Source organism: Ascaphus truei, unplaced genomic scaffold, assembly GCF_040206685.1.
Source record: "Ascaphus truei isolate aAscTru1 unplaced genomic scaffold, aAscTru1.hap1 HAP1_SCAFFOLD_1068, whole genome shotgun sequence".
Lineage (NCBI taxonomy): Eukaryota > Metazoa > Chordata > Amphibia > Anura > Ascaphidae > Ascaphus > Ascaphus truei.
In genome coordinates, this window is record NW_027453933.1 from 61,938 (window position 1) to 69,072 (window position 7,135).

General features: G+C 44.6%; 1 long non-coding RNA gene across 1 annotated transcript; it reads right to left on the bottom strand.

The window, feature by feature from the left end:
• Positions 1–1,443: 1,443 nt before the first annotated feature.
• LOC142475033 (uncharacterized) lies at positions 1,444–6,507 on the bottom strand. The gene is made up of 4 exons (XR_012790678.1): positions 6,414–6,507; positions 5,072–5,182; positions 2,552–2,673; positions 1,444–1,533 (listed from the first exon to the last, which is right to left on the bottom strand). It is a non-coding gene; the product is annotated as an uncharacterized LOC142475033 (long non-coding RNA).
• Between the last annotated feature and the right edge of the window lie 628 nt (positions 6,508–7,135).

Consider the following 7,135-nt stretch of genomic DNA (forward strand, 5'->3'; position numbering starts at 1 on the left):
GACCACAGGAAGATAGAGGGCAACAACTTCCACAAGGTACTTGTATGGGTATAATTGTTTGTATTTTGTGCAGAGGGGGTAATTTCAGATAAAATATAAAATTCTCCACCCTCTACGAAACAATTCCACTTTGTTCAGTAAGCCAGAAAGTCTTGGTCCCATGTGGACTGAATTTAATGCAAATAAGGTCCTTAATACACAAGTAAAGAATAAAGTTACTTATTCTCTACTGTAAGAAGTGCCACATTGCCCACTATTTGGGTCCTGTGCCCAGATTGTGACCATGCATGGCAGAGGTGAGATTCCCCCAACTCCAATTTGCTACACTCTCCAAGAGAGATAATTGTGATCAGAGGTGGAACTAGGGGAGGGTGTGAGCAGGGTCACTGCCCAGGGAGTAACCTGACTGGGGGCACGGAAATCTCATTTAGTGCATACACTACCGACACACTTTATTGAAGTGTGGTCGGTACCGCAAGCCGGGAAATCTCCCGGCTTGCTAGTGGCCGCCCCTCGGCGTGCCGCGCGTCATAGACGCGCGGTCACGCGTCATAGACGCGCGGTCACGCGTCATCGGGAGCGTGCGCCCGCTGCACGCATGTCCAGGGGCTCCCCGAGGGAGCCCTGGTGTCCCGCGATCGCGGGACAGCGGCAGGGGGTTCCGGGGGACCCGGCGGACCCGGCAGCGGTAGGGAGAGCGCCCCGATCGGAGGGCGCTCTTCCGCTGCTTCGGCGTGCGCCCGTCACACTCGGGCGCGCGCCAGGCTACTGCTGCGGCACAGAACGGGCAAATGCTCGAATAAACTGTGCCGCAGCAGTATGTTGCGGCACTGCATTGATTGACCGGTCAATCTGCACTGCTGCCTGTCACAGTGACATCCTGATCGGGCACTGTGATCAGCTATAGCACTGACCCAGGTGAGATAGTTCAGCACTTTACAAGGAGGGAACAGATGTTGTGGGTGACAGATGCTGGAGGTAGGCCAAGACTGTTGGCCAGAGTAACGTGGAGATTTACTGCACTCTGCATGCCCATCCTCTCCCTGACATCAGGGGAAGGAAGTGGCCCTGGGGTGTGTGTAGGTATGCCAGATGTCAGTGTATGCATAAGTAAGTATGCCTGTGTAGTGGGAGGTGTAGGGGCGTTAAGCTGGAGGACTTAAAACAGGCACAAAAGCACATAGATACCTCTGATTATACCGCACCAAATGCTGATAATATCATGCTGTAGCTGCACTTTACAGAAGATGATGCAGATGTCATCATTGGTTGGTGGGTTCATTAAATCAATCCATCATATCATAACCACACTGTGCATATGATGTACTGAATCAGTAACACCAGGAAGACATCTCCATGTTAGGAGTAGAGTTGAAGTTAACAGAATATGTCCAGCACTGTGGTGTGTAGCCCATAAATAATAATTGTGCACATTACCAGAACAACATACTGTCAACTGCAAGATCATTTTGCTGCTTGTAGCGTATGCTCATCCTGTACAGTGTTGTAGTAGATCCGTCTCTTCAGTGTTCACTGCAACAAAAGTAAGACATTGCATTAATATTACAGACGTTTGGGGGCTGAAATCTCACTTCGCTGCGGACAATTTCCCTTTGCATAAGATTCTTGTGATTATGTCAATGATGATCAATAACTGCATCATAACACAGCCGCTCTATACAGAAGATGTACTTGCTCTCATTGGTCATTGAGGTAATACGTCACACAATGTACAGATATAGCAAGGATTATTTCTCCCACTTGTGCATTATGGCATTATGATGGGAAATGTTGTGAGATTCTGCATTATCAGCATCACTGAATCTTTTGGAAATTAAGTGATATTCTATGTTTTAATGCAATATTATGGGTGATCAGCCGGTAAAATAATAATAGCTTGCTGTATCTGTAGCCATGCTCTACCCATGATGTGCTGAACCAATGACTGCAGAGAGATTCAGAGTGCTAAACATGACTGGAACGCATCTCTGAATAATGGGCAGCAAAGCAGTGCAGAATAGGAGGTGAAAGTATTTAAAATGGAAGATCCTTAGCAGCTGTGTGGAGAGTAGACAGTACAGACTGACCAAGTAAATGGTAAAAGGAGTAACTTCAACATTACTTGGCTTTGTTCTCCACATTGAAGCTTTCCTCCTCTTTAAATCACTAATACTGATGCCATGTGTAACCTGTACTGAGAGTTATATAATCTACTGGCCTAGATGAAACCATATGATGCAAACAGGATCCATCCCACTCCAGATTCATAGAATTGAACCACCTCAACCTTTCATAACAATCACATAGAACTGCAGCTGTGCGCTACTGCACATGTTCTTGTTATGAATGGTAGTAGATGTGGTCCTTGGGTCTTTACTTCATACTGTAGCCACACTCTACTCATGATGTATTGAATCAACGAAAACTTGCATGGTTCAGATCACAGGAAGGGGTAGAGTAGAGATGAAAATATTCAATGTGAAACCCGTAGCAGCCGGATTGTGTGGAGTCAATAAAACGACAAATACTAAATGGTAAATGAGAAATATACACATTGCTTATCTGTCTCTGTGTAGTAATTTTCCTTCTCTTCAACTGTCCTTCAAATTTTCTCTTTTGCAAGAAAAGGAACACATGGCTTCAATATTCACTTCTGTTCTGCAGTCATCCCTCCTGAAATAAAAGTTAAGCATTGCATTGTTATTATGATAATACATACAATAAACCTTGCTCCAAACCATTTGATGCAAAGCAAATCCACCTCCCACCCACAGCTGTGCTCCTTCTAGAGCATGCATGTCAAACTCCAGTCCTCGAGGGTCCCAAACAGGCCAGGTTTTCAGTAGGGATATCCTGAAAACCTGGCCTGTTTGCGGCCCTCGAGGACTGGAGTTTGACATCCTTGTTCTTGAGCTTCTACCACGCAAGTCATCCATGTGAGTGACACTGTACTGCAGTCCTGGTCTGCACACAATCTACTGAATCAATGACATCACACTGTAAAGGCAATCTACAAGATGTATTAGTTGTCCACACTTCCGAAATGTTACTTTTATGTCCAAATCACTTATTCCCATGACCTGATATTTGTATTTGTTATTTATAGGATTGTCACAAAGAGTTGATGAGGTCACCAAATGATAGTATGTAGAGAGAAAGAGAGATCTCAGAACAGAGCCCTGATGTATACCCACAGACAGATCAATAGAAGACGAAGACATGTTAGCAACAGAGATGGAGAATGTGTGACAGGAAAGTTATGATGAAAACCAGGATAGAACTGTGTTACGGATACCAAGAGAGAGTTTAGAATATGAAGGAGGAGAGTGATTGAGAGCATCAAACGCAGCAGATAGATCAAGTAGGATTAGTAGGGAAAAGTGACCTTGGGAATTTGCTTTAAGCACAGTCTGTAGAACGAGCTGTACGAAAGGCAGGTTGTAAAGGATCCAGGAGGGAATGTGATTTAAGAATGTTGACATTCTAGCAATTAGGAGACAAACAGCAGGAGGGATACAGGGCGGTAGTTAGTAAGGCACATAGGGTGTAGGTTGTTTCTGAGAAAAGGGTGACCACTACAGGCTTAAAGTAAGAGGGTAAAGAGCCAGAGAATAGGGAGGAATTGAAGATGTGGGTGAGAGTGGGGACTAAGAGATGCAGTAAGGTGTGAGGGGATACGATCTAGAGGGCATGTGGTAGAGGGAGAAGAGAAGATGATTTGCTTCCAGCTCTGTAAGAGAAGAAAAAGAGTCAAATGCAGAAGGAGAATTAGGTAGAAGGAGAGAAGGGGGAAGGGACAGAAGGAATCTCCTTGTGGGTGGCATCCACCTTGCCTCTGAAGTAGTCAAATGCTTGAGGAGAAGTGAAGGAAGGATGGCAAGTGTGAGGAGAAGGTTAATGGAGGGAGTCAAATACAGGGAAAAAAAGACAGCGTAAATTAAATTTGAGTGTTGATGAATGTGAAAAAAAAGTAGTGTGGTTTGGCCCCAGAGAGCAGCTTTATACAGGACTGGAGACATTTTTACTGTAGAAAAATCAAATATCAATTGTGTGATTTCCTTCATAGGCATTAAGAACAGCGAGTGGAAGTGTGATGAACATGTTTGGGAATTTAGCCAAGGGTGTGGGCTAGAGGGACAAGTGTGTCAGAGCCTAGAGGGGGCATATAGATAGGAGGATAGCATTGTAAGAGTTAATAAGATTGTTAGTTTAAGCGGAAAGAGAGAGAGAGCAGAGAGGTTAGAGTAGATGTCAGAGGAGAGTTTAATTAAGCAGAGGCAAATCAGTGGGACAGGTAAGATGGGGTGAGGGGAATGACTGATTGTGAATGATGAGAGCAGAAGAGGTCATGTACAACTAGAGCCTTGTTAGTCAGAGAACGGACATTCCAGATGGCATAGGAGAAGGGAAGAGAAAAGTAAGGAAAGGAATGTGGATTACATTAGATAGGTTAACACTCTTAGCAGGGAGGCAGAGGCAGGGAGGCCCGATGTGTATATGAGCAGGTTCAAGATTATAAGAGATATCCCACACATCAGCAAACATAGAAGGAGACACAGAGATAGGTGTAGAGAGAGACAGAGATAGCTCTATGTAGAGAGAGAGGGACGTAGAGAGAATGAGACAGATAGGCGCAGAGAGAGGGGGCGCAGAGAGAGGAGGCGCCAAAAGAGGGGGCGCAGAGAGAGGGGGCACAGAGAATAGGATATTAAAGAGTGCTTTTCATTGAGCAGTGCAGAAATAGCTGCAATAGAGGTCTGTACAAATGGTGCAGTGTGTAGACACATGCAAAGGTAGGGGAAGGAAAGAGGAGAACATGTGGATAAAAGCAGGAGTGTGGAAGTTAGAGAAATTAGAAAAGTTTAACAGAGGAGTGAGGAAACAGCCAGCAGAAAGAACAAGAGAGAGGTTACATTGGGATGACGTTCTGTGGTAAAGAGAAAATGCTAGGAGAGAGCTTTCAAATATTAGAGGACATGAATTGAGGGAGCAAATGTATAAATCAAAACCTGAGGGGGAGGTATAGCACGAAAGCTTGCACAGCAGATTATAGTCTTAATGTTGCGTGTACCTGTCAGGGTATTCAAGAAGTTAAATTCTCACAAGTGCAGAGTTCATGATGAAATGCTGAATCTAGTCCCCCTCCAATTTAATTTTAATATAACTTTTCCATTCTTCATTACTGCAAAAAGCAAACAAAACAAAACCACATTGCATTACTATTTTCAAAATGGATTGAATGGCATATTCAACAGTGACTGTGTGATGCCAATATTCCCCACTCACTCGTAGTGAAGCACATATTGTACTAGTGTTGAAAGTAGGCCGGTAGAGTCAGGTACGCAGTACTGATAAAACAATAAGTGCCCGTCGTAAGTACCAGCTCCGCAACAGTGCGGGCATCACATTAGTGACGTGGATGAACATATATGGATAAGCCCATATTAAGGCATCACGTGACCAGAGCCGTCACTGACTGGGTATACGTAAAGACGCAGGGAGATGCAAGGAAAGGGAGGGAGAGAGACAGGGAGAAGATGTGAAACGGAGGAAGGCACGGATGGAGGGAGTTCTTCCGAGCTTCTGCGGGCCTCTCTCTTTCACTGGTGCATGCCGGGAGCTGGTCCCAACATCCACAAAGTGTGTGTGTATTATTGGTTGTATTTTATGGGGGTAGGAGGGTAGTGTGTATATTGTGTGTGTGGGAGTATTATATTGTGTGTAGAGGTGCAGAGGAGAGTACTAGATTGTGTATCTTGTGTAAGGGTGTTGTGTATATTGTGTTTGGAGCTATAATATTATTGGGGAGATTAGTATTGAGGAGGTATTATAGTGTGTATTGTGGGGAGTATTAGTGTGTGTATTGTTTGTGGGTGACAGATGCTGGGGGTATGCAGCAATCCCTGCACTGAGGTCCGAGGCGGCTCTGCATCGCTCGCACGCACTGTGGATGACCAAGCATGTGCCCATGATAATCATGGCCTTAGAGGGATGAGTGTGTCAGAGCCTAGAAGGGGCATATATATGATGGAGGAGGGAGGAGGAGGAGGGAGGAGGAGGAGATGATAGCATTGTAAAAGTTAACAAGATAGTTAGTTTAAGCAGAAAGTGAGGAGAGGTTAGAGATAAGGGTAGATGTCAGAGGAGAGAGTTCAATTAAGCTGAGGTATCGAGTAGGACAGGGGTGAGGGGAATGAGAGGTGGTGGATGATGAGAGCAGAAGAGGTCATGTACAAATAGACCTTGTTAGTCAGAGAGCAGTCATTCCAGAGGGCACGTGAGAAGTGAAGAGTAAAGTGAGACATGGAATGTGGATTACATTAGATGGGTTAATACGCTTAGCAGGGAGGTGGAGAGAGAGAGGCAAGAGGCAGAGAGTGGTGCAGGGGTTGAGGAAGAGATGTTGCATGTACCTTATCAGAACATTAAAGAACATCAATTCACACTGGTGCAGAGTTGATGATGAATCCAGTTCACCTCCAATTCAATTTTAACAGAAATGTTTCATTCTTCATTACTGAAAAAAAAGAAAAGTAAAAAACATTTCATTACTATTTTCAAAATGGATTGAATTCCCCCAACAATGACTATGTGTTACCAATATATCCCTCTCAGTCCCACTGCAGCATATACTGTACCAGTGTGAAAGTAGGAAGGTACACAGTACCGGTAAAACAATACGTGCCGGTACTATGCACCATATGAATTATAAGGGGATGTAAATCTCCCAGTCTCTCTCCATATCCGCAACAGAGCGGGCTCCGGTCAGTGGCATGGATGCCCATATATGGGTATGCTCATATTTGGGCATCCCATGTCACTGACCGGAGCCGGCTCTGAGTATAGGGATATATGCGGAGACGCAGAGGTGCAAGGAAATGGGAGGAGGCACGGTGAGAAACAGGGAGAGACCACAGGAAGATAGAGGGCAACAACTTCCACAAGGTACTTGTATGGGTATAATTGTTTGTATTTTGTGCAGAGGGGGTAATTTCAGATAAAATACAATTCTCCACCCTCTACAAAACAATTCCACTTTGTTCAGTAAGCCAGAAAGTCTTGGTCCCATGTGGACTGAATTTAATGCAAATAAGGTCCTTAATACACAAGTAAAGAATAAAGTTACTTATTCTCT